The sequence below is a fragment of the Hyperolius riggenbachi genome, chromosome 8 (assembly GCF_040937935.1).
Source record: "Hyperolius riggenbachi isolate aHypRig1 chromosome 8, aHypRig1.pri, whole genome shotgun sequence".
Lineage (NCBI taxonomy): Eukaryota > Metazoa > Chordata > Amphibia > Anura > Hyperoliidae > Hyperolius > Hyperolius riggenbachi.
In genome coordinates, this window is record NC_090653.1 from 63,513,748 (window position 1) to 63,541,464 (window position 27,717).

Below are 27,717 nucleotides of genomic sequence, written 5' to 3' on the forward strand. Positions count from 1 at the left end.
TGATCAGGAGCTTGGCAAAGGTCAGCAGAGAGTGCTGATACTGAGATGAGCAGAGATCCGCGGCGCTTGAAGCAGGTAAATATTACAGATGGGCCGAAGTATTCACCAGGTGAATAATTTGCCGCAAAGATTGCATAAACTTTGGCCCCTTACCTCACAGTCAGCAGATACATAGCAGCCAATCAGCTAGCACCCCCTTCTGGACCGTTTTCTGATTGTCTGAATGCACAAGCGTTAAGCTGCTGCAAATTGCAAAACGCAATGCCACAGTGTGAAAGGGCCCTGAGGGACTTTAGGAGTGTTGATCGTTCATCTGTACACACCACCAGGAATCTCCCATTCACAAAACTTCATATGATGCCGTAACGTCTCGTACCGTCTAAGAAAACCCCATTGTGACATTTTTTCAGAGGACAAGATTTTTATTACAAAACATCTGGGTGGATTACAAAAAGTATTTATAAAAAACTAGAAAAACATCTGGGGGGTCTGGTGGGAAACGGGAATTAGAAATGGTTTTGTTACTGTCCAAGGTGGTTTGAAGAAGAAAGTGTGTAATGGGGGGGAAGGTGGGGGCCCGTGTTTGTGAGAATAATGTATAGCGGCTAGAGGGGGGGAATCAAACTTTATCCAGCTCATTTCCATGGAAACAAGTCCGTAACAGCGATCCGACAGCGAACGAGAGGCTAAGGAAGCAGCTTCGTTGTAACCTCTCTCGATGAATCAGGTTTTAACCATCTCCTGGCAGATCCGTATCCAACCATCCGTTCCTTTCCTAGGACACAAAACAGAAACAACAAACCTTGAATAAATCATCCTCGCAATCAATAATATATAAAATGCTCATCCGAAAAGCAGGAGAACCCATCCCTGGACATTTTGTTCCATGGACCAGAGATCAAATGCTCGCGTTTTCCTCCTTGAGTTATTCTTTCGATGGTTTTGAGACTGGAGGCTTTGGCGGACAAGTTGCGCATCTCAAGAGGAGAGATGCCTGGGGCGCAGATGTAGGACATAGTGAAAGGCATTGAGAAAGAATAACTTTCCACTGTACTGACTTTATTTCAGGTTTACAATTGTAGTAAAACCATGAAAGGATTTCTGGTTAACTCTGGATGCACTAAAGTAAATGTTGCAGTTTATTTCTGTAATAGTGACCTCATGCTATAAGATCGTTCAGGCCGGTTTCACACTATGCGGTGGTTATTTTTTTTGCGGTGCGACGCGGGAGTTGCATTGCAACGTAGGAGCAAAAACAGCCTTAATATGCAGTAATTCCCATTCTGGCATCAGGTCAAGCAGGTAGTGAGACGAATTGTGCAGTGTATTGACAAAATACTGTATTGGTAGTACAGAGGCGCCACAAGAGTAAAAACAATATTTTAAAAGTATTAAAATGAAGTAGGTAGTGGTGGACTTACCCCTCCAAAGCAGACATACAAAAATTGCTGGTTCGAGTAACAAAAATAGTTTATTTACATACTCCGTATAAGGTGCAACGCGTTTCGTGGGTATATTCCACTTCCTCAGGCAATAAGCATGGAGCATATAACAATTGCAGTCCGGTACATAGCCTGGCGCCTCTGTAAGCCAGAGGAGTCAGGCTATGTGCCGGACCTCAATTGTTATATGCACGAACCAGCAATTTTTGTATGTCTGCTTTGGAGGATTAAGTCCACCACTACCTACTTCATTTTAATCCTTTTACAATATTGTTTTTACTCTTGTGGCACCTCTATACTACCAATTCAGTTGAATCCACCCCTGGTGGAAGGGAATTGCTACCTCTTTTCTCCCAACGTACAGAGAGCGACTTCTTAACCCTGAGTGGGGACAGGTCTAAACTCCCCACCTGCCTATACAGTGGTTGCCTGGACAGTAACCCTTGTTTGTGAGTATAACTAACGTATACTTACCCTCCACAATCACAATTACAGTACATACAGTGGCGTAGCAATAGGGGTTGCAGAGGTAGCAACCGCATGGGGCCCTTGGGTCAGAGGGGCCCTCCCTCAAGCACAATATTAGCTCTCTATTGGCCTTGTGCTGGTAATAATCACTTCTATAGATGCTTTAAATAGTAGTAATCATTCACAAATCACAAGCTGTTCCCCATCCCCTTCTTGCACCTCTGACACTGTGGTTGCCATTGGCAGGTTTTGGTGCACTGTATCGATTGTTATGTATAGAGGGCTTGGGGGGCCCCATGTAAAACTTGCACCGGGGCCCATAGCTCCTTAGCTACGCCACTGAGTACATACTACACTATACTGGGCTCTTGGTGTCTCCCCTTATATCATTGACAAAATACGCTTCTGTACAAGCGTGACGCGACGCGAATACTTGCGGCGGCCACTTTAAAATTTTCTACGTCGCCACAGACTTACATGACTTCCAGTCTGCTGCACGTCGACACGCAAGTCAGCCCCCAACGCACTGTTTTCCTCACGTCGGCAGTGCAGCGAAAATGGCTCTTCCATCGTATTCCGTTGCACCCATCCGGTATGAAAGGCCCCATAGCCTTTCATTGGTGATGCATTACCCGGCGGTAAAAAACAGGGTAACGCAATGTCCCAGTTTGAAAGGGGCCTCTAGGGAACCCAAGGTGAGAGGTATAATGGAGGCTGACGTTGTTATATCCTTTTAAACAATGCACATTGCCTGGCTATCCTGCTGATCCTCTGCTTCTAATACTTTTAGCTATAGACCCTAAACAAGCATGCAGATCAGACGTTTCCTAAAAAAATCTGACAAGATTAGTTGCATGCTTGTTCTAGGTGTGTGATTCAGACAATACTGACGTCTGAAATATTAACAGGACAGAAAGGCAACTGCTGCTCAGTAAATGTTTTTGAAAATAAAGAAAACCCTTAGAACCCCCAATGAAGATGTGGACTAGTCCAAAACCTGTCAGATCTGTTAGACATTTACAGTTTATGGTAAGTGATTAAAAAATAGAAAAAAAGAAATTATATTGCATTTAAGGGCAGGTTCAGACGGGAGTTTTTGTGGCGTTTAACGTGGCGTTTTTTGGGATCTACTGCCATACCATGCAAGTGAATGGGAGCGTTTAGAGCTGGCTTTTGCAGGCTTTCATGAAAGCCTGGCGGTAGATCCCGGCAGGGCTGGGCCGAGGCAGAGGCTGGAGAGGCTCCAGCCTCAGGGCGCAGTGTAGGAGGGGGCGCACAATTCATTCAGCTGTCATTCCCAATTGTGTTTGAAGCAGAAAGAAATAAGAAAAGGGGATACATGACAGTGACTGCAAGCCAGATAACTAGATATTAAGGTGTTGGGGAGGTTGTGGGCCCTGGGGCACCTATTAGTCTAATAGCAATCAGTGTGTGACGGCTGGGGTGGGAGGGATGGAGGGGCGCACTTTGCTGTCTCAGCCTTGGGTGCTGAAGGACCTTGTCCCGCCTCTGGATCCCGGCATTGCGTTTAGTCTCGAAAGCAACATGCTGCTTTCAGAGGCGGTAAACGCCAGGAAACAATATCAGAGACCAGAACTGCTAACCTTGAACGCTTCCCAAAAGCCTTCAAAAGCTAGCTTTTAAACGCTGGCGTTTGAACACAATGCCAAGCGAAAGCTCAGGAGACGCCCGTGTGAACCAGCCCTTACTCTAAAACAAATGTACATTTTATACAATACATATGCAATTAAATGTTATAGTTTTTCATGATAGTGGCCCTTTAAGTCATTATTTTTCTGTTTGGGGCTGAATGAACCAGACTTTATGTCACATGATGGGTGTAGCTACTATTTACACTTCAGACTTAGAATTTCAGACCTTAACCTCCTTGGCGGTAATGGATGACGTCATCATGATCGTCGCCATGGCGACGGGGGAAGCCCTAAAGGAAATCCCTTTCAGAACGGGATTTCCTTATGGGCATACGCGCCGGCGGGGATCGGAGGGGTGGGATGGATGCCGCAGGGAGGGGGGAATCATGTAGCTAGCTCTAGGCTTTTTAAAAAAATGCTCCCATTCACTTTCATTAAAAATCGTGTAAAGATCGCAGCGACCGCATATGTTTTTATGTGCACAGTATTGCGGTGATTTACTACGATTTTAATGTGAGTGTGTCTCAGCCGGACAACTTAAGTGAAAACAATATGGAGGCTGCCATGTGTATTTCCTTCTAAGGGCTGGTTCACACGGACGCTTGGCGGCGGTCGGAAGCCGAGTCGCCTTGTGACATCTCATTCGGGGGCGGCAGTACGGCGATCGTCGGCCTCCCATCGCGATCAGCGCTTGTCATCCCCGCAACGGGACATAAAGACGTGGCGGCTAAGCACAACCCTAGAAGTCGCATCTAGGGCCGGCTGAAACGATGCGTTAAATGGGGATCGGTGCGCCACGTTTGCATAATCGCCGATAACCGAGCAATGCTAAACACTCCCATTCACCTGAATGGGAGCGTTTAGCCGACGAGTCCCGAATGCTGGGCTGTAAACGCCGCCAAGCGTCCGTGTGAAGCAGCCCTAAACAATACCACTTGCCTGGCAGTCCTGCAACTAGAGTTGGCTGCAGAAGTGTTTGAATCACACCAGAAATCAGCATGCAGCTAATCCTGTCAGATCTAACAGTAATGCCAGGAACACCTGATCTGCTGCATGCTTGTTCAGGGTCTACATACCTCCCAACTTTTTGAGATGAGAAAGAGGGACACTTAAGCCACTCCCCTGGTCACACCCCCGTCACACCCCTAGACACACATACCGTAAAGATTTCATAAGAAAAATATGTTGTTTTTTTTCAAACCACACTGGTCCTTTCTATCCCGGTTCATTTTCCTTCATATTAACATTTTAAAATGAGTAATATATCAAATTAAAGGATGGCAATAAAGTTTAGACTCAAACACATTTTTTAGTAGAGAAATATATATATTTACATAGAAAGAGGGACAAAGTCCTGAAAGAGAGAAAAATGAGGGGGAAAGAGGGACAGGGGGACAGGGCTCCTAAAGAGGGACTGTCCCTCCCAAAGAGGGACAGTTGGGAGCTATGGGTCTATGGCTACAAGTGATAGAGGCAGATGATCAGCAGGATTGCCAGGCATCTGGTATTGTTTAAAAGGAAATAATTATGGCAACCTCCATATCCCTCTCACTTTAGCTTCCCTTTAAATATTTTCTGAGCGGCTGGTCTGATAGAAGCATTCAGCTATTGATATCAAAATTAAAACAGGAACTGTGTGCCCAATGAATGTGTCTGCTATGCCTTACATAAGAGGCCACCTACTATAAATGTACTTACTCAACCCTCGACTGACTGCCTTCCATTATACACTGGAATTGTATTATCTTCTGAAGCTGGTGTTAACAGGTGCTCAACATCCCTGGAATCTATCACATGCTGGAAATGAGTTCTGCAAGTGCCGAGGGTGATGTAACCTCCTGAGATCCCAAATCCCAGTCTAATGAACAGAATGGTGTTTTGCAAAGAGGGAGATATCAGTCAGATGGCGAGGAACCTAGCAGATGAGTAAAGGCGTCCAACATAATGCCCAACCAACTGCACAACATGAATAACCCCACGACAAGTACATACTCACATGCAAACCAGCTAAGCAACCAACTCACTTAAAGTGACACTGAAGTGAAAAAAAAAACTTTTGATATAATGAATTGTACATGGACTTTAGTATGGATAATTATTAGAACATTAGTAGCAAAGAAAAGAGTCTCCTGTTTTTAATTTCAGGTATATAGTTATTGTTTATAGCATTGCATCATTCTATCATATTTGCAATTTACAAATCACACTGTATTTTAAACTATGTAACAGAGCAGAGCTAATGCTTTTAAGTTCCTGCAGTAAAAATCTTATCTGAAGCTGCCCACCACTGTTTCTTTGAAGTATAAATGCTTCTGAAAACAGAAACCCAGGTTTGGTTGGGAGCTCAGAGAAGCTCTTTTGCTTGGATGACAAGTGACATTTCTTAACTCTCTTTGTACTGGAAACAATAAGAGATTGGTTTCTGTGCTACTAATGTTTTATTTCGTAGTCGTACTACACACACAATGCATTATTTCATTTTTTTGCAATCTGATTCCAATCGATTGTGGATTGCAATATGCTAAGTACTTATAAACATATGGAAATTGTGGTGAACGTTCCCATTAGTGCAATGCATTTGCGACACAACTTTTCCTGATCGCAATTGTCATGCTTGCTGCATGTTTGGTGCACATGAGCTCCAATGCAACGTGCTGAAATGCAGGAAAATGGCACAGCAATCATGTGGCTATGCAATTTTTTTTTTCACGATCCTGCAATTGCAACTTTAAAAACAGGGCCGGCACTACCATAGGAAAAAATGGGCAATTGCCCCAGGGCCCCAGAGCCTGAAGGGCCCCCAAGGTGTCCCTCCCCCATCTTAACTGTTGCTCCCCAGGGACTCTGCAGAGTCTTTGGCAGAGTAGCATCTCATCTGTGCTGGCGGACAGGTGAGACACTACAATGACATAGGCCCAGTGCACACCAAAACCGCTAGCAGATCCGCAATACGCTAGCGGTTTTGGGAGCTGATTTCAGAGCGATTCTAGGTATGTTTAGAGAGGCTTTCTAAACATACCTAGCGGTTTTGCGTGCGGTTTTGTGTAGCAGATTACACATATTGTTACAGTAAAAGCTGTTACTGAACAGCTACTGTAACAAAAATGCCTGGCAAACCGCTCTGAACTAGCGTTTTTCAGAGCGGTTTGCGTTTTTCCTATACTTTACATTGAGGACGAAACGCTTCCGAAAACCGCAACCGCGCAGCAGGAGGCGCGTTTGCGGCTTGGCAAAAACCGCAAACCGCCGGTGTGCACTATCCCATTGCAATACATTAGACAAGCGTTTTTAGAGGCGGATGCGGCCGGCGGATCGCTCCAAAAACCGCTCGGTGTGCACTGGGCCATAGACACTGCAGAGGTCCTAGGGAGCACAGTTAAGTTGGGAGGTGATTGGGGGAGGGTCAGCAGATAGCTCAGGGGTCCAGGAGGGAAATTTGGTTGCAACAAAGGGCCCCTAATGATGTTTTTTGGTTGGGGGGGATGCCTGTTGGGGGCCCCCAGGGAATTTTGCCCTAGGGCCCAATTGTTACTTGAACCGGCACGGCTCAAAAATATTCCTATACCCGTCGGATCACGGCGGAATGACTGCAGTGGAAATAGAGAGAAACAGGCGCTGGATCCTACAGTTTTCATAGGCTATGTTGGATCCATTGCAGTAAGTTAAATGCAAAGTTGCCCGGTAATTCCCGTAGAGCAGATTTGTTACCAATAGAAGTACTGTTGCTTTTTTTTTTTTTTTTTTTTTAAAGCTTGCAAACATTTTCCTTTTTGTAATGCAGCCAACTGTTATCGTACTCTCTGAGCACACAAAGCAGCTGTCTGGTGTCTGCACACAGGAATGCAGACAGCATGACTAATCACAATCAGGGGCATAACTACCTATAAATATTGCAATCCCCCACTTCACTTATTCACCCTCTACCCTTTAGTAAGAAGTGCAGCCAGATTAAAAACTGCCACACCTCCATCGCAAAAGGTGCAACCAGGTCCAAAATCTATCTCAGCCTAAGAAGTGCAGAAAGTTTAATAATCTGACTAAAATTAGTGATTTGCTTGATTCCAACAGTAATATCGGTAATCTTTCCCAATATTTTACTGTGGCTAAACCTAACCCCACTATCACACAGCGCCCTCCACTACCGATGCCTAACCCTAACCTCCCCCACCCCTCGGTGCCTAGCCCTAAGACCTTCCTCACGGTGTTAGCTAACCCTAAGAACCGCCGGGTGGTGCCTAACCCTAAGACCCTGGTGGAGCCTAACCCTAAAACTCCCCTCCCCGGGCCTAAACTTTAACCCCGCCCCACCAAGTAAATTTGGGTGCCTGGAGGCAAAGCTGCGTTTTGTGGCAAAGAAGTTACATTTCGGCGTGCGGAGGCTCTGCGTCCGCTATACAATGCTGCAATTTGCATATCCACATGCCATGGTGTCCACGATTCTATCAGGCGCCAAAATGTACCTTCTTTGCTACAAATCAGGGTCATGATAAAAGCTGCGATTGGGGCAAAGAAGGTACATTTTGGAGCCTGCAGGTGCCCAATGGCGCTGCAGTTATTCTTGCTATCATCTATTCACTCATTAATACTGTTGGAGATCACCTTCAAGGACTGTTTCCTTTTGTCAGAGATTGCTTTGCCTACATCCTTTATGAAGTGTAAGGTGAACACTGCTTATTTTTGCATCCTCCGTTGATCTCACCAGTGCCTGTACTGTTGTGTGTGTGCGCAGTAGAACATACGGCTGCCTCTGATCCCGCCAACTGAGTGGAAGCAATAAAACTTGGCTGCATTGTACTTTATCCTTCCAGGAAAAACATTTGGCAAATAATTTGGACATGCAAGAATTAAAATTCAGAATCCTGCAAAATGTAACAGTTTAGAACCAATGCTAATTATTGTTATGTAAAGAAACAGGTCTCATAGTCAGAACAATAGACACCTGAAGTGAGAAGGATATGCAGGCTGCCATATTTATTTCCTTTTAAACAATACCAGTTGCCTGGCAGCCCTGCGGATTCTTTGCCTCCAATACTTTAAGCCAAAGGCCCTGAACAAGCATGCAGATCAGGTGCTCTGACTGAAAGGGAACCTGAAGCCAGAGGGATATGGAGGCTGCCATATTCCTTTTAAGCAATACCAGTTGCCTGACATCCTGCTGATCCTCCGCCTCTAATACATTTAGCCATACACCTTGAACAAGCATGAAGCATATCAGGTGTTTCTCACATTATTGTCAGACAAGGTTAGCTGCATGCTTGTTTCTGGTGTGACTCGGACTGCAGCCAAATAGATCGGCAAGGCTGCCAGGCAACCGGTATAATTTAAAAGGAAATAAATATGGCAGCCTCCATATATTTCTTGCTTTAGGTTCCCTTGAAGTCTGACTGGATTAGCTGCATACTTATTTTAGGTGTGTGATTCAGACACCACTACTGATGCCAAAAAGATTGTAATAAATATGGCAGCCACTATATGCTTCTCACTTCAGAAAAAGGCACAGTTGGGAGCTATTGGTACTCAGGGCCATTCCTAGACTTTTTGCTGCCTGAGGCAAACTTGCTAGGATGCGCCTGAAAATTTAGTCTGCTTAATTGAATGTTCTCAGTCAGCAAGGGAGCATATGCAACAACCAGAGACATGACATGCAGCAGCTCAACACAATAACACACTGGCTGGCTGGGAGTCTGTGACAAACTGCTCACCCTCAGCCAGTCGGCCATCCTCCATGCCTCCTCAGTCAGGACAGCAGTGCCACCTCCTCCCTTCTGCTGTGCAAATCAAATAAACACTGCTGCTCTCCTGCCTCCCCCCTCCTCACTCACTGTCAGACTCCTCACACAGCACAACAAGCTGCTTTTCCCCGATGATGACCTCTTCACCTCGCTCTCCTCTCGCTTTTCCTCCTACCCTGACTGCATGCTGTAAGTGTGAACAGAACAAACATGTCACCCCTGTAATCTCTGCACCTGATGCAAGTGTTTCATTAACTTCATGAGTGAACCGGCCATAATGGTAATCTATGATTCAGTACATCTGCACAGTAATATCTGCACCTGCTGGAGTCCAGCAAAAAAAAGGTTTGGTACTTGCAAGTCGGAAGCAGCAATTCATTGGTAATTATGGGCACAGCGACACTCATGGCAAACACAGAAGCTATTGGAGTTTTTGTGCTTCCGCACTGTGACTGCCAGACACGCAGATGAAGTGGTAAAGCTTAGGTAGCGTGTGTGGGATGCATACAGTTTACTGACTGGAAAAATCAATGTGTACACACAGAGGTAGAGCATGCTGGGACATTGTGATTAGGACTGCAGCATCCCTCCCACTTGCTTTCCTTCAATAGTATGAAGATATTCCCCTGAAGAGAAATCATCAGTCACAAGACTTTGCAGAAGGAGTTTAATTACTTAACCCCCTTGATGGTATAATTCTTTCTGGATTTTAGGGTCTAAAAGCGGTACAATTTTTTTGCATCTTTAAAGACCCTAAAACTGGGAAAAAATCATGCTGCTAGTGAGATCTGCAGCAGCCCAGCACTTACCTCCCTGGGATCCAGCGCTGTAGTATTCCCTCCATCCTCCGGGTGGAGCTGTAACTCTATAGTGAAATTGCCGGCTGTCATCATGACGACAGACGGCAATCTCACCACAGGGAAGCAGAGCCTTGGAGGAGAGGAAGAAGAATGGCGGCCGACGTCGTGGTCCCCGGGAGGTGAGTGAAAAACACCCATTGCGTGCATTGCTCTACATAGACCTCCGGCGGCTACCACATGTTCAGCTCGGGGTTGCCGCTCCTGGCATGTTTTTTCCACCCCGAGCTGGACTTGTGATTACCGCTGTCCGCTAAGGAGGTTAAAGCAGGCATGTTCAAAGTCCAGCCCATTGAGGCCCATTGAGCCATTTTTGGTGGCCCCAAAGCTCTCTACAGTTGTCAATTCCATGCAACCCACAGGCCGTGGCTGCAGTGCTGCATGCAAAGGCAAGCAGTAGTAACAGCCACTGTTACTGCTGGCCCCGTGTCAATCATCACCGACCTCAATGAGATACCTGCGGTCACTTTAATAAATTAAGTAACACATGCATGCATTACTTCCTGTTCACATACTAACAGTACTTAATAGTTATCTTTAGGGACTAAACTATCATACTAAATAGTTACCTTAGGGACTGAACTTTTTTAAATATGTATGTCTTGAGGGTATATTACTGTTATTTTTGCATGCATGGACTTGTAATTAATGATGGACGCAAAACAGAAAAGAAAATGCACCTTTATTTCCAAATAAAATATTTCCGCCATACATTGTACTAGAGAAATATTTTTAAATGTTGCAATAACCGGGACAAATGAGCAAATGTAATGTATTACTTTTATCCACAGTAGAACATTTTATTTTAAATCTATAATGGCCAAAAACTGAGAAATAATGATTAATTTCTTATTAATCCCGTTAAAATGCATTTATAATAAAATAATTCTGAGCAAAATGTATCACCCAAAGAAACCCTAATTGGTGGCAAAAAAAATAAGATATAGATAATTTTGTTGTGATAAGTAGTTATAAAGTAATTGGCGAATTTAAGGGAGGAGCGCTGACAGGTGAAAATTGCTCTGGTCCATAACGGGAAAAACCCCTCAGTGGTGAAGTGGTTAATATTCTTTGTAAAGTGCTTAAGAGAAAGGCCCAGTGCCAGGCGCGTCGCTAGCGCTATTTGTTGGTGGCACGTGCCCCCAATATGCCTCAGGGGTGCCACGGATCTCAGTTTGGGGAGTGCCCTACATGGGTGCCCCAAATCTATTGTTAAACGCGGCCGCCGTTCGCTCGATACGGCGGCCGCCATGTTGTGGGTGGTGCTGACAGTCCTCCTCTCCTGCACCGCCCCCTGCCCAATCACAAGCGCCGCTGTCGCTGAGCAGCACCTGGCAGGGGGCGTGCCGGTGTGAGATCATAGTGTGGACTGACTGTGGAGACAGCCGCAGGGGGCTGGAGTGAGCGAGCGAGCGTGGTAACTCCGCCCCCTGCACGCGCTTCTTTTGGGCTCCCGGTCGGCGTCCTCCTGTCTGGCATCCCCGCGATTACATTTTAAAGGCAGGGGGGCGGCCATGTCACTCACTACATCACGGGGGAGGGGGCTGCGCCTATCACTCACTACCTAATCTGGGGGCGCCTATCACTCACTACCTAACGGGGGTCCCTGGTGTCACTCACTATCTAACTGGGGGTCCCTGGTGTCACTATCTAACTGGGGGTCCCTGCTGTCACTAACTGGTGGTCCCTGCTGTCACTATCTTACTGGGGGTCCCTGCTGTCACTCACTATCTAACTGGGGGTCCCTGCTGTCACTCCCTAACTGGGGGTCCCTGCTGTCACTCACTATCTAACTGGGGGGCCCTGCTGTCACTCACTATCTAACTGGGGGTCCCTGCTGTCACTCTCTAACTGGGGGTCCCTGCTGTCACTCCCTATCTAACTGGGGGTCCCTGCTGTCACTCCCTATCTAACTGGGGGTCCCTGCTGTCACTCACTAACTGGGGATCCCTGCTGTCACTCACTACTTAACTGGGGGTCCCTGCTGTCACTATCTAACTGGGGGTCCCTGCTGTCACTATCTAACTGGTGGTCCCTGCTGTCACTATCTTACTGGGGGTCCCTGCTGTCACTCCCTATGTAACTAGGGGTCCCTGCTGTCCCTCCCTAACTGGGGGTCCCTGCTGTCACTCCCTATCTAACTGGGGGTCCCTGCTGTCACTCCCTATCTAACTGGGGGTCCCTGCTGTCACTCCCTATCTAACTGGGGGTCCCTGCTGTCGCTCACTAACTGGGGATCCCTGCTGTCACTCACTATCTAACTGGGGGTCCCTGCTGTCACTCACTATCTAAATGGGGGTCCCTGCTGTCACTCCCTATCTAACTGGGGGTCCCTGCTGTCACTCCCTATCTAACTGGGGGTCCTTCTGTCACTCCCTATCTAACTGGGGGTCCCTGCTGTCACTCCCTATCTAACTGGGGGTCCCTGCTGTCACTCCCTATCTAACTGGGGGTCCCTGCTGTCACTCCCTATCTAACTGGGGGTCCCTGTTACTCACTACCTAAACTGGGGCCTCCTGTCACTACATACACTGGGGGGCTCCTGTCACTAAATGAGCTGGGGGTCTCCTGTCCCTACCTGAACTGGGGGACTCCCGGCGCTACCTGAACTGGGGGACTCCTGGCGCTACCTTAACTAGGGGGCACCTGTCGCTACCTGAACTATCCAGGCCAGCCAGCCCAGCATCACCACCAGCCAACCAGCCCAGAATCACTGTCAAAAGGGCCACAGCATCACCACCAGTCAGGCCAGCATTCACTTCAACCAGCCTAGCACAGCCCAGCATTACCGCCAGACAACCCAGCCACAGCATAAACGTCAACCCAGCCACAGCATCACCGCCAGCAAACCCGGCCACAGCATCACCGCCAGCCAGGCCACAGCATCACTGCCAGGCCTTTCAGCTCACACATCATCCCCAATCCAGCCCAAAACCGTATTGCCAGGCACAGCAGCCAGTACAGGAGAATTCAGAAGCCAGGTGAGAGGTGTCTACCATATTAAGGGGGCATTCTGCCTATTTATGTGAAATGCTGTCTATTTATGTGCCCCATGACTGCTGAATTTGTCTTGTTGGGAGCCTCATGATTTGTTGGGGGCCTCAAGACTGCTGAATCTGTCTTGTTGGGGGCCTCATGATTTGTTGGGGGCCTTATGATTGCTGAATTTGTCTTGTTGGGGGCCTCACGATTGCTGAATTTGTCATGTTGGGGGCCTCATGATTGCTGAATTTGTCTTGTTGGGGGCCTCATGATTTGTTGGGGGCCTCATGTTTGCCGACTTTGTCATGTTGGGGGCCTCATGATTGCTGAATTTGTCTTGTTGGGGGTCACATGATTGCTAACAGGGCCGGATTTGTACCTTTTACCGCCCAAGGCCTACTGTCACCAGCCGCCCCCCCCCCCCCCCCCCACACACACACACACACACACACTTTACAACATCTCCACAGCCCCAAACTTACACTTTCCGCCAAGCAAAAAGTCTTCACCTTTCACAAAATACGAAAAATACTTAACAGATCCTCTCGGTGCCCACTGTTCCTGCCCTGGGACCCTCTGAACATATTCAGACCCCTCATTGCTGCCTGGGACCCTCATCTACGCTGTGGCTGCAACACTCCCATCTGTGTGCAACCATACTGGATCTGCCCAAGCATGGTCCACACATGCCCAGTAGCTCAAAGCCTTTAGTGCACGTCTGTTTCCTCTGTGCTCAAGTGACTTTGTGCTAATAGGAATGTGAGTGCCATACTCGTGCGTGCCCAGTATAGTTGCACTTGTACATGGGAGTGCAGACAGGAAAAAAAATAGGGTCCTGTGCAGCAAATTGGGGCTGAATATGTTCATGAACCTGCCCCCCCTTTACAGTAATATAGGTAGCCAGATGCCAAATCCCCTACAGAACCGCACCACACAACTCATGATGTAGAAAATATGAACATGAGCTTTTATTCAACAATAAGTTGCACAAATAATGTTAAAATCAGTTTAAAACATCAAGCCCGGATACACACAATAATAAATGACAATCACTGTATAAATGACAATTATATAGCCCAATCCCTCCTCAGATCCAAACAATAGCTGCAAATGACTCGGAAGGTAAGTAAAGTGACAAATGCAAACAATGTACACGCAAAGTGTGTGTGTGCAAATGCTGCTAAAGTGACAAGTAAGAGGACCAGTGAAAAAACAAAGGAAACGAAGTCCCCTGAGATGGGGAGCAAAGTGAGTGCAAACCAATGACCAGAGGGTGAACCCCAAGTGTGAAGTGGAAGAAGGACTTACCACCAGAAGCAAGAAAAGAGAAGTGCGGTGTGGACCTGGACTCTGCCTTCGCGATTCACCGCCAACCGCGGCTTCAGCTGGGCAATATGTTCATGAACCTGCCCCCCCCTTTACAGTAATATAGGTAGCCAGATGCCATGCCCCCCCCCCCCCCCTTTAGTGTAGGTAGTCATATTCTATCCCCCAGCATAGGTAGCCAGTAGCCATGTCCCCCCCTTTAGCATAGGTAGTCCGATTCTCTCACCCCCTTCCCCCCCAGTATACTTAGATGCTGCAACCACCCCCCCCTCACCCCCCCGAGATTGGCCGCCAGATGCTATCCCCTGCAAAATCTCCCCCCCCCCCCCCAGCAGAAGCCTATACGGATGTCTTTCCGCCCCCCTCCTCAAACCCCGAGAGAGAGCAGGAGCAGCAGAGTAACGTACCTCTCCAGACTTCCAGCGCTGCCACCGAAGTTTCCTCTGTCAGCCGCCGCTGTGCATCTCTCCCTCTCCTGCTGGCGTCTCTCACATGTGACTCGCTGGCAAGTTACCGGTGAGACACATGACAGGAATCGCCAGCAGGAGAGGGAGAGATGCACAGCGGCGGCTGACAGAGGAAACTTCGGTAGCAGCGCTGGAAGTCTGGAGAGGTACGTTACTCTGCTACTCCCGCTCTCTCTCTGGGTTTGGGGGGGGGGGGTGAGAAGACATCCGCACAGGCTCCTGCTGGGGTGAGGGGAGAGTTGGCAGGGGATAGCATTTAGCGGCCAATCTCGCGGGGGAGGGGGGAGGTGCGGGCTGCGGCTGAACTGAGCGACCCTGCTGCCCAAGCTTGTTCCACGCTGCCTGGAAGAGCGGCTCACTCCAAGCCGCCGATTGTAAAGGGGCGGGCGCTGCTGACTTGCAGAGCGGTTCTTCTTACCGCTGCTGACAAGTGCAGTCAGCCTTTCACCCACCTGCCGCCCTTTGGATTCTCGTTGATTCTGGCGCCCTAGGCACGGGCTTTGGGTGCCTTTCCCCAAATCCGGCCCTGATTGCTAACTGCGAGACTATGGGAAAAACTGAATCATCATTATATGAGACAATAGCATTAAACCTACTTTTTTAGCTTTTTAAAACAGAAAATAAAACTGGGAGGTTCTAAAAAAAATGAATACATTTTTTCAGGAGTAGGATGGATGAAATTGTTTATCTTCACAGTTTTTCAACTTGGATTTTCCATAATGTTCATGTATGTGTTAAAACGTTTGTACAGTGTTTAGTTTAAATTGCTGTTGCCACTTTGCGATAGATAAGTGACTTGTCAAAATTGTATGTGCGTATACATCTTTGATCTATGCCTATACTGATCGTAAATTATCTAAAGGACAGGGGGCTCCATCCAGTATTTCGATGGGCAGGCCCGTTATCTGTAGCTTACACCGCTGCTAAGTTCATGTACGTTTGGCCCCACCCATGGCCACGCCCACTCATTGCATGACCATGCCCACAGGTGCCCCCGATCTCCAAGGACCCTAGGAACGCCCCTGCCCAGTGCACACCAAAACCGCTAGCAGATCCTCAAAACGCTAGAGGTTTTTGGAGCAGATTTCAGAGCGATTCTAGGCATGTTTAGAGACGTTTTCTAAACATGCCCAGCGTTTTTGGGAGCGTTTTTGGGAGCGTTTTTGTGTAGCAGATTACTAATATTGTTACAGCAAAAGCTGTTACTGAACAGCTTCTGTAACAAAAACGCCTGGAAAACCGCTCTGATGTAGCATTTTCCAGAGCGGTTTCAGCTTTTCCTATACTTTACATTGAGGAAGAAACGCTTCTGCAAACCGCAAACGTGCAGCAGGAGGCACATTTGCGGTTTTCTAAAAACCTAAAACCACTGGTGTGTACCATCCCATTGAAATACATTAGCCAAGCGGTTTCACAGGCGGATGCGCTTGGCGGATCGCTGCTAAAACCGCTCGGTGTGCACTGGGCCTAAGAGTCAGTTCTGCAACAGGAATGGCAGATATTTGCTAGATTGCACAAACTGATTAAATCCATCACAGCATCAACAGATATGTGTGTGCCCAGCATAAGTGGGAAAATACATCAATTTATCACCAGTTGTCACGGATTTTATATACCTAGGTAGTGCGGCAATGGTTTTTAGTGACTAGGTAACGGGCCATGCCACTAACCACTGCCCCTGATCCATCTGCTCTAGCTGAAGTCTTCTGCCTTCACGTCAGACCATTGACAGAATTCCTGCATAACTCATTCTAATGTCCTTCCTTATCCTGCGTAATAAGGTAATGTCTCGCCATAGCACAGCCCATTATAATCAGTTATAGCCAGGAGGAGAGAATGAGGGAAGGTAATATGTGAATATATGACACTGCCATCAAGATGTTACAGCCTGGATAACAGTCAGTGTGCGGAACAGTAATCCTCCTTATCACTCGAAAGGTTGAGGCATTCCGCTAAATAAAATATAGGCTGCGATGATATATGGGCCTATGAAATATATATATATATATATGGCAGGCTGTTTTTAAGGTAAGGCCTCTCATAAATGGTTATTGTGTTAGTGATTAAAGCGGACTTGAACTTATTATTATTATTATTATTTAGTATTTATATAGCGCCGACATATTACGCAGCACTGTACAGTATATATATATATATATATATATATATATATATATATATATATATATATATATCTTGTCACTAACTGTCCCTCAAAGGAGCTCACAATCTAATCCCTACCATTGCCATATGTCTATATTATGTAGTGTAAGTACTGTAGTCTAGGGCCAATTTTTTTTTTTAGGGGGAGCCAATTAACTTATCCGTATGTTTTTGGAATGTGGGAGGAAACCGGAGTGCCCGGATGAAACCCACGCAGACACGGAGAGAACATACAAACTCTTTGCAGATAGTGCCCTGGCTGGGATTTGAACCAGGGACCCAGCGCTGCAAGGCGAGAGAACTAACCACTACGCCACCGTGCTGCCCGGAACTTAGAACTTCCTCTCTGTTCTAAAAGATAAGCAACAGCATAATAACCTTTAAAGAAAAAAAAACTATTCTTTGTTACAGCTGATATAAATCCTGAAATAAATCTGCAGTGTGTCTACGTCCTGCTTTCATGGAAGCAGACATAAGGTTAGCATCCTGTGTTTACAAATTAGCTGCTCTGCCGTGGCAGCCAGGTGACACAGCTGAGAGATCAAATTACAGTTGTGCTTAGCCACAGATAAGGGGAAATAATAATTGAGACAGTACGTTTTCACCTACTTTTTTGCACCTTTTCAATTGCAGAATGTTCAAAGTGAACCCAAACCAAAATGTAAAAAAAGAGTTTCACTTACCTGTGGCTTTTACCAGCCCCGGCAGACGTCCTGTGCCCGCACCGTCACTCACCGATCCTCAGGTCTCCCACGGGGCTTTGTTTTGTTTTCCCCTGACTGGCCAGTCCATGGCCACTGCGCTTGCATTGCCCTGGTCATCCTCATTCACGGTCCTGCGCAGAGGCAGTACGGGATTTCCACATACTGCACATATGCAGGACACTCCCAGCGACGGGAGCATGAACGAGGACGCACGCAGCCAGGGACACGCAGGCGCAGTGGCCATCGACTGGCCAGTCAGGGGAAATGAAACTTAGCTGCAGCAGGGGACTGGAGGATCATTCCAGGATGGCGAGGGCACAGGACGTCTGCAGGGGGCTGGTAGAAGCCCAAGGAAACTCTTTTTTTACACTTTGGTTTTAGGTTTCCTTTAACCCTCCTGGCGGTTTGTAAAAATCCGCCAGGGGGCAGCAAATACGGTTTTTTTTTTGAATTTTTTTTTTTTCATGTAGCGAGACGAGGTCTCGCTACATGATAGCCGCTGCTCGGCGGCATCCCCCCAGCCCCTCCGATCGCCGCCGGCGATCGGAGATCAAGAGATCCCGTTCAAAGAACGGGATCTCTTGGAGGGCTTCCCCCGTCGCCATGGCGACGGGGCGGGATGACGTCACCGACGTCATCGACGTCGTGACGTCAAAGGGGACTCCGATCCACCCCACGGCGCTGCCTGGCACTGATTGGCCAGGCAGCGCACGGGGTCTGGGAGGGGGGGCAGCTGCGGCGACGCGTATAGCGGCGGATCGGCGGGTAGCGGCGGCGATCGGACACTGCACGCAGCTAGCAAAGTGCTAGCTGCGTGCAGCAAAAAAAAAATTATGCAAATCGGCCCAGCGGGGCCTGAGCGGTGCCTCCCGGCGGCATAGCCCGTGCTCAGCACGGGCTTACCGCCAGGGAGGTTAAAGGAGAACTGCAGTGAGAAGTATATGGAGGCTGCCATATGTATTTCCTTTTAAGCCATACCAGTTGCCTGGCTGTCCTGCTGATCCTCTGCCTCTAATACTTTTAGCCATAGCCCCTGAACAAGCATGCAGAACATTAGGTGTTTTTTGACATTAATGTCAGATCTGACAAGATTAGCTGCATGCTTGTTTCTGGTGCTATTCAATCATTACTACAGCCAGATAGCTCAGCAGGGCTGCCTGGTAACTGGTATTTCTTAAAAGGAAATAAATATGGCAGCCTCCACATCCCTCTCACTGCAGTTATCCTTTAAAAGTTATTTAAACAGAAGATGAAAAATTATCTCCGAGAGGAAAACTTAAAGGGATACTGTAGGGGGGTCGGGGGAAAATGAGTTGAACTTACCCGGGGCTTCTAATGGTCCCCAGCAGACATCCGGTGCCCGTGCAGCCACTCACCGATGCTCCGGCCCCGCCTCTGGTTCACTTCTGGAATTTCTGACTTTAAAGTCAGAAAACCACTGCGCATGCGTTGCCGTGTCCTCATTCCCGCTGATGTCACCAGGAGCGCACGGCTCAGGCACAGACCATACTGGGCCTGCGCAGTACACTCCTGGTGACATCAGCGGGAACGAGGAGACGGCAACGCAGGCGCAGTGGTTTTCTGACTTTAAAGGCAGAAATTTCAGAAGTGAACCAGAGGTGGGGCCGGAGTATCGGTGAGTGGCTGCGCCAACACAGGATGTCTGCGGGGGACCATTAGAAGCCTCGGGTAAGTTCAACTCATTTTCCTCCGACCCCCCTACAGTATCCCTTTAAGAGAAAAAGTGAATTGCATCGGGGCTCTTATGCATTAAAAAAACTCAAACCTGAACATTAAAGAGAACCAGAGACAATCTAAAGAAAAGCTTTTATACATACCTGGATCTTCCTCCAGCCCCATACGCCCGGATCGCTCCCACGCCGCTGTCCTCCGCTGCCCCCAACTACGAGAACTGGCTCCCCGCTCTTCCGACAGTTGGAGCCAGTCTAGCGCAGGAGAAGTGCGCTCTTTTTGCATATCTCTGCAGCAGCTGCTGGAGAGATACGTAGAGGGCGCACTTCTCCTACGTAGCCTGGCTCCGATGACGTCAGTGACGGGAGCCGGTTCTCGTAGTTGCGGGCAGCAGTGGATGGCGGTGTGGGAGCGATCCGTGCGTATGGGGCTGGAGGAGGCCCCAGGTATGTATAAAAACGTTTCTTTAGATTGTCTCTGGTTCCCTTTAAGGGGTGCATAAATTGATGTGAGACATTCAGCTTGATTCACTAAGACAAATAGCATGCCTTATCAGAGTTAACATGCCTTATCAGAGTGAACCCGTCTTATCAGAGTTAACACACCTTATCAGAGTAACATAGCGAGCGCTATGAACTTATGCCTGCTAATTGGCAATGACGAGGGCTCCACTCGTCCTGCCCTGAGCCCCCGTGGGTCCAATCACTTTAAAGGACATTTTGTAGCGCTTGCTATGCTACTCTGATAAGGCGTGTTAACTCTGATAAGGGATGCTAACTCCGATAAGGCGTGCTATTTGTTTTAGTGAATCAAGCCCATAATGAGATAAACAAAGTGAACCTATAGTACAAATCCCACTTAGAACTTGTATGTCTTCACTTTTTCATTGCAAGGGTTAATAAAATAGTGCTTTAAGGAGTTCTCTTGAAAACTAATTAGAAGCCATAAAACTTTTCAGTTCAGGTTTGCTTTAATGAAAATCGTATTCGGCAATACAGGACAACACTCCCCCATGTGCAGAACGGATATTTCCCAGTATTTTGAGAGTTTCCATAGCAACTTGGAATCAATTCCTTATCTCTATTAAAAACAAAATAGAAAAAAAATATATATATTTTTTAAACTATAATAATTATAAAACCTGCATTGTGTATGTGGTGCAATCATACATCAAAGAAGCTGCAGAGAGAATTCACAGCGTGTCTGGGCAGTGGCGATGATTCATTCTCCTATGGGAGTAATCACGGAGAATAACGCGATTGATCTGGTCCTGTTATTGATTTGTAAGTCACCAACTGGAGGGTCACTAACAGATGATCAGCTGTCACCTATGATTCCCATGTAGGCTAATCAAGAGACAGAAGAACATCATCCCCAGATCGTGACCAGTCACTTACAGACGTACACATCAATCATATCATCAGATCAGTCATGTGATTATCTGTGATGAGGAATTGGCTGCCGACACTGGGCACGAAAATATTAGCGCTAGACTCTCCGTCTCGGTACTCAGTGGCCACAGGACAATGTCATTTTTCTTTTTCTTTTTTTTTTAAGTATAAGAATATAGTAACACTAGCTGATGACCCGCCGTTGCCCGGGTATGTACTGTATTTGGCTGCTGTTGGCTCCGCCTACTTTTTCTAACCCTAGCACATAAACCACTGACCAAGTTTGTGAGCTCTGGGGTCCTTGGCATCAATAATTTGTATTTTCCCATTGAAATGAAACACATCTGATTGGCTGCTTGTGGCTCCACCTCCTTTTCTGAATTTGAACCCTGTCACCCAATGACTAACGGTACCAGATTTGAGGCTTGTACCATTGACAGTGCAAGAATGGCAGCAATTTCAATATTCCTATTGAAAATCAACAGGTGAATTTCGATTGGCTGCTCCACCTATTTTCCTGAATATTAATCCCATTCACCGAGTGACCAAGTGTGCCAAGTTTGAAAACCCTGCGATTAACAGTCTAAGAATGGCTGCAGTTTAGATTTTCCCATTGAACATGAATGGCTGAAATTTTATTGGCTGTTTTATGTTCCGCCCACTTTTCCTGACTTTGTAACCTCAGTCACCAAGTGACCAACTGTGCCAAGTGTGGGGACTCTGGCTTGATTGCTGTGAGAATGGCAGCTTTTTCCATTTTCTCCATTCACATGAATGGGTGAAATCTGATTGGCTGTTTGTAGCTCCGCCCAGGTGTACAGGGGGGATGCGAGACCCCCAGAACCTATCATCCCAGGTAGTAAGGGATCTGTAAACCAAGTTTCGTTTAAAATCAGGCAAGGTGTTTTTTCGAGTGATCGCGGCACATACATACATACATACATACAGTGGCTTGCAAAAGCATTTGGCCCCCTTGAAGTTTTCCACATTTTGTCACATTACTGCCACAAACATAATTCAATTTTATTGGAATTCCGCTTGAAAGACCAATACAAAGTGGTGTACACGTGAGAAGTGGAACAAAAATCATACATGATTCCAAACATTTTTTACAAATAAATAACTGCAAAGTGAGGTGTGCGTAATTATTCAGCCCCCTGAGTCAATACTTTGTAGAATCACCTTTTGCTGCAATTACAACTGCCAGTCTTTTAGGGTATGTCTCTACCAGCTTTGCACATCTAGAGACTGAATTCCTTGCCCATTCTTCTTTGCAAAACAGCTCCAGCTCAGTCAGATTTGATGGATAGCGTTTGTAAACAGCAGTTTTCAGATCTTGCCACAGATTCTCAATTGGATTTAGATCTGGACTTTGACTGGGCCATTCTAACACATGGATATGTTTTGTTTTAAACCATTCCCATTGTTGCCCTGGCTTTAGGGCCTGTTTCCACTACATGCAGATTCTGCATGCAGAAAACTGACTCCAATGAATGCCTATGGGAAATCTGCATCAGAAAAATTGCGTTCAGTGGAAACAGGCCCATAGGCATTCATTGTAGTCAGTTTTCTGCATGCAGAATCTGCGTGTAGTGGAAACAGGCCCTTATGGTTAGGGTTGTTGTCCTGCTGGAAGGTGAACCTCCGCCCCAGTCTCAAGTCATTTGCAGACTCCAAGAGGTTTTCTTCCAAGATTGCCCTGTATTTGGCTCCATCCATCTTCCCATCAACTCTGACCAGCTTCCCTGTCCCTGCTGAAGAGAAGCACCCCCAGAGTGACAGTGGGGATGGTGTGTTCAGAGTGATGTGCAGTGTTAGTTTTCCGCCACACAGCGTTTTGCATTTTGGCCAAAAAGTTTCATTTTGGTCTCATCTGACCAGAGCACCTTCTTCCACATGGTTGCTGTGTCCCCCACATGGCTTGTGGCAAACTGCAAACAGGGCTTCTTATGCTTTTCTGTTAACAATGGCTTTCTTCTTGCCACTCTTCCATAAAGGCCAACATTGTGCAGTGCACGACTAATAGTTGTCCTATGGACAGAGTCTCCCACCTGAGCTGTAGATCTCTGCAGCTCGTCCAGAGTCACCATGGGCCTCTTGACTGCATTTCTGATCAGCTCTCTCCTTGTTCGGCCTGTGAGTTCAGGTGGACGGCCTTGTCTTGGTAGGTTAACAGTTGTGCCATACTCCTTCCATTTCTGAATGATCGCTTGGACTGTGCTCCGTGGGATGTTCAAGGCTTTGGAAATCTTTTTGTAGCCTAAGCCTGCTTTAATTTCTCAATAACTTTATCCCTGACCTGTCTAGTGTGTTCTTTGGACTTCACGGTGTTGTTGCTCCCAAGATTCCCTTAGACAATCTCTGAGGCCATCACAGAGCAGCTGTATTTGTACTGACATTAGATTACACACAGGTGCACTCTATTTAGTCATTAGCACTCATCAGGCCATGCCTGTGGGCAACTGACTGCATTCAGACCAAAGGGGGCTGAATAATTATGCACACCCCACTTTGCAGTTATTTATACGTAAAAAATGTTTGGAATCATGTATGATTTTCGTTCCACTTCTAACGAAAATTGATTCATGTTTGTGGCAGTAATGTGACAAAATGTGAAAAACTTCAAGGGGGCTGAATACTTTTGCAAGCCGCTGTACATATCCGATTTTATATATACAGTGGTTTGCAAAAGTATTTGGCCCCCTTGAAGTTTTCCACATTTTGTCATATTACTGCCACAAACATGAATCCATTTTATTGGAATGCACCTGTGTGTAATCTAATGTCAGTACAAATACAGCTGCTCTGTGACGGCCTCAGAGGCTGTCTAAGAGAATATTGGGAGCAACAACACCATGAAGTCCAAAGAATACACCAGACCGGTCAGGGATAAAGTTATTGAGAAATTTAAAGCAGGCTTAAGCTACAAAAAAGATTTCCAAAGCCTTGAACATCCCACGGAGCACTGTTCAAGCGATCATTCAGAAATGGAAGGAGTATGGCACAACTGTAAACCTACCAGGACAAGGTTGTCCACCTAAACTCACAGGCCGAACAAGAGGAGCGCTGATCAGAAATGCAGTCAAGAGGCCCATGGTGACTCTGGATGAGCTGCAGAGGTCTACAGCTCAGGTGGGGGAATCTGTCCATAGGACAACTATTAGTCGTGCACTGTACAAAGTTGGCCTTCACAGAAGAGTGGCGAGAAGAAAGCCATTGTTAATTGAAAAGCATAAGAAGTCCCATTTGCAGTTTACCACATGCCATGTGGGGGACACAACAAACATGTGAAAGAAGGTGCTCTGGTCAGATGACACCAAAAAGGAACTTTTTGGCCAAAATGCAAAACGCTATGTGTGGCGGAAAACTAACACTGCACATAATTCTGAACACACCATCCCCACTGTCAAATATGGTGGTGGCAGCATCATGCTCGGGGGGTGCTTCTCTTCAGCAGGGACAGGGAAGCTGGTCAGAGTTGATGGGAAGATGGATGGAGCAAAATACAGGGCAATCTTGGAAGAAAACCTCTTGGAGTCTGCAAAAGACTTGAGACTGGGGCGGAGGTTCACCTTCCAGCAGGACAAAGTCCCTAAACATAAAGCCAGGGCAACAATGGAATGGTTTAAAACAAAACATATCCATGTGTTAGAATGGCCCAGTCAAAGTCCAGATCTAAATCCAATCGAGAATCTGTGGCAAGATCTGAAAATTGCTGTTCACAAACGCTGTCCATCTAATCTGACTGAGCTGGAGCTGTTTTGCAAAGAAGAATGGGCAAGGATTTCAGTCTCTAGATGTGCAAAGCTGGTAGAGACATACCCTAAAAGACTGGCAGCTGTAATTGCAGCGAAAGGTGGTTCTACAAAGTATTGACTCAGGGGGCTGAATAATTATGCACACCCCACTTTGCAGTTATTTATTTGTAAAAAATGTTTGGAATCCTGTATGATTTTCGTTCCACTTCTCATGTGTACACCACTTTGTATTAGTCTTTCACGTGGAATTCCAATAAAATGGATTCATGTTTGTGGCAGCAATATGACAAAATGTGGAAAACTTCAAGGGGGCCGAATACTTTTGCAAACCACTGTATATATCTATCTATCTATATATATATATATATATATATATATATATATATATATATATATATATATATATTAGTGACCTTAGCCTGTTTAAAAACGGGCTAGGTCTGTCACCACTTCGTTGCGTGCATTTGCGCGCCCGCCGCACGCACACACGCCCGCTCCTTCTGGCCGCGTCCTCCCTCAGCTCAGCACATGAGCAGTGCAAAAAAGCACGGACACAGGGACATAGCGGATGCATAGACACAGGGATATTATATAAAGAGATAGATTTTTGTTTTCAAAATGTTCTGCGTGAATAGATGAGTGATATTGTGCTCACAGGACTGCAATTTTCCTAACCTTTCATAAACCCTCTCTGTGGGCTGCTATGACCCAGATAAAGGTTGTTTCTAATAACAAGGAACGTGGTAAAAAATGCAGAGCAAATTTGCTGAATCATTTATGTTTTCCAGGCATGACGAACCTAAACGCCATAAGGTTTGTACACGCAGTAGATTAAATTGGCCAAGGGGGCTGCTAAAGACTGCCTTGGGTGAAAATCTGGTGTGCCTACATCGGCCCACAATATTGGCAAGAGATCGAGCATGTTGGGATCATCTCGCCCGAGCGCAGCCCATAGCTATTGTTGTCTCTCCTACTCTGCCACCTATAGCATGCACTGCACATAATCTCTCTGCCTCTCCTCCCCTCTTCATAGTGGCAGAATGCGTTGCTAGCCAGCAGGCTAGTGTCAGGTCTGTACAGCTTCGTCCACAAACTTAGGGAGCTTGTCCTGATCCCTGGTAATAGTAGACTAAAGTACTGTATGTATAATGTTTTAGCCAAGGACAAAACTTGAATGTTTTAGTCAAGGACAAAACTTGAAACATGAAATGTGTATCTTTAATTCTCTGTGCTGTTAAATTGTCTTTTGGGGCTTATAAAGTTTCAAATACAAATTTATACAAGGTTATTCCAGCATTTCAACAGTTACCTTTTGTACTTTTCTTATCTTTTTTCCATTGACTTCTATAAGAAATCGAGCGGAAACGAATCAAGCGGAACATCGGACAGGTTGGAATTTTTTCATCAAAGGCATCTATCGAAACAATTCTTACAAAAAAAAGTATTGTGTAATCCCAGCATTAGACTTATGTCTCTGCTCCTAATGCTTTATTTCTTAGCTCTACTACACAACCAATTAATTATATCATAATTTTTTTCCCTTCATCGTCTCTTTAAACACTCAAGAAACAGTGAGAGACAGCTTGTGATAAGGTTTTACTGCAGGAGCGTTCAAAGGGCCATTATTTCTGCTTTGTTTTATAGCTTAAAAGACAGAGTTTGGTTTCTAAACTGCAAATAGTGTATGACATAATGATGCAATGCTATGAAAAAAACAGTTTCTTTGCAACTAATGCTCCATTAATTATTTACTGCCCATACAATTGATTATATCATAAGTTCTTTTTTTTCGCTTCAGGTTTGATTTAAAAGGTTGTACAGCTACTAAAGAAGCACAATACATTAATAAATTCAATTCACAAACTTTCTGCTCTTTGTCTTATGTGATCAAGTTTACCACTAAACTCCCACAAGGTATATTTATGGTTTTATAGTATCAGATCGAACATAAATGTTGGTAAACAGGAAAATGCTCAATAGAAATGGAAAGAAACAATTGGCAACGGTGAGCTAAACCGCTCCACTGCTTGCTGCTGAAGGGGTAAATGTTTTGTTTTAATAAATAATTATTCTGTTGAATTTTATATATGTTTATTTTGTGGACGGCTTATTCATAATAGATGTGCTGCCGGTATAAAAGGCACATATACTACTGAGAAATCAGGAACCGCTCTGGAAATGATTGCCAAGCAGCTTATGTTCCCGCTACTTCCACTTCCAACAGAAAGAATAGTTTTGTATAATGGCTAAATAAAAATGTCACAAATATTAAAGCATGCCTCCTCTTAAAGTGTTGCAAACTCAGTGGGATTTATATGGTTTATGTGCACTTTATTCATCCTACAAATACAAGGTAAAAACACGCACAGGGAGTCCTGGATCAGTTCACACTGAATACGTTTCAGCACATTTACATAAATATATGAGTGTTTGCAGTGGCGTAACAATTGCCCCTGGAACCCCTACAACCGCTGGGGGGGCCCACTCCTCCTCCCTCTCCTTACCCACATGCAGAGTAGCACAGGGAGTGGAGTAATGCTCCAGCACTGTGTGCCTCCTTTTTCTGCTGGCTCCCGATCACATGACCGATGTGAGTCACGGAGCGGAGCTTAAGGACGTGGACTGGACTACAGCTCGTCTTGGATCTTATATGCGCATAACTTTATGGGAGCATGTGAGTGCAATTGTTTTTAAACTTTTTAAATTAAAGAAACAGTTTTACGCTATGGAGACTCCTTTTAGTCAATAGGTGTAAACTTGATGGATTACTGTTGGAAAGGAGATAGAAACTGGTGTGGAAACAACGGGAGTGGAACTCATTAAGCGCTATAGCTGACCTATAGTTTGGCAGCAACTATATAAGGTGAGAGGCTGGAGATCTTAGTGATGTTTATGCAGCACAAAGCGGTGGAAGGTGAAAGGCTTTAAAATCACTGGAGAATTAAACGCTTAAGCTGTTTGTGGGTTGACAGCCACTATAGAGGGTGAGGAGCTGTGATACCTGTTTGTGGTGGCATCACATGAGAATTTCAAAACACGTGGTGGATTCATATATTAATTACAGAGTCACGCTATGTTTATTT

General features: G+C 46.1%; 1 protein-coding gene across 31 annotated transcripts in view; it reads right to left on the bottom strand.

Moving 5' to 3' along the window:
• Positions 1-413: 413 nt before the first annotated feature.
• LOC137528845 (leucine-rich repeat and fibronectin type III domain-containing protein 1-like protein) overlaps positions 414-27,717 on the bottom strand; it is a 688,143-nt gene continuing 660,839 nt past the window's right edge. For all 31 annotated transcript variants that reach the window (XM_068250501.1, XM_068250500.1, XM_068250499.1 and 28 more), the window contains one exon: positions 414-775. The gene's annotated coding sequence lies outside the window, so the exon portion shown is untranslated. The remainder of the gene's footprint in view (positions 776-27,717) is intronic.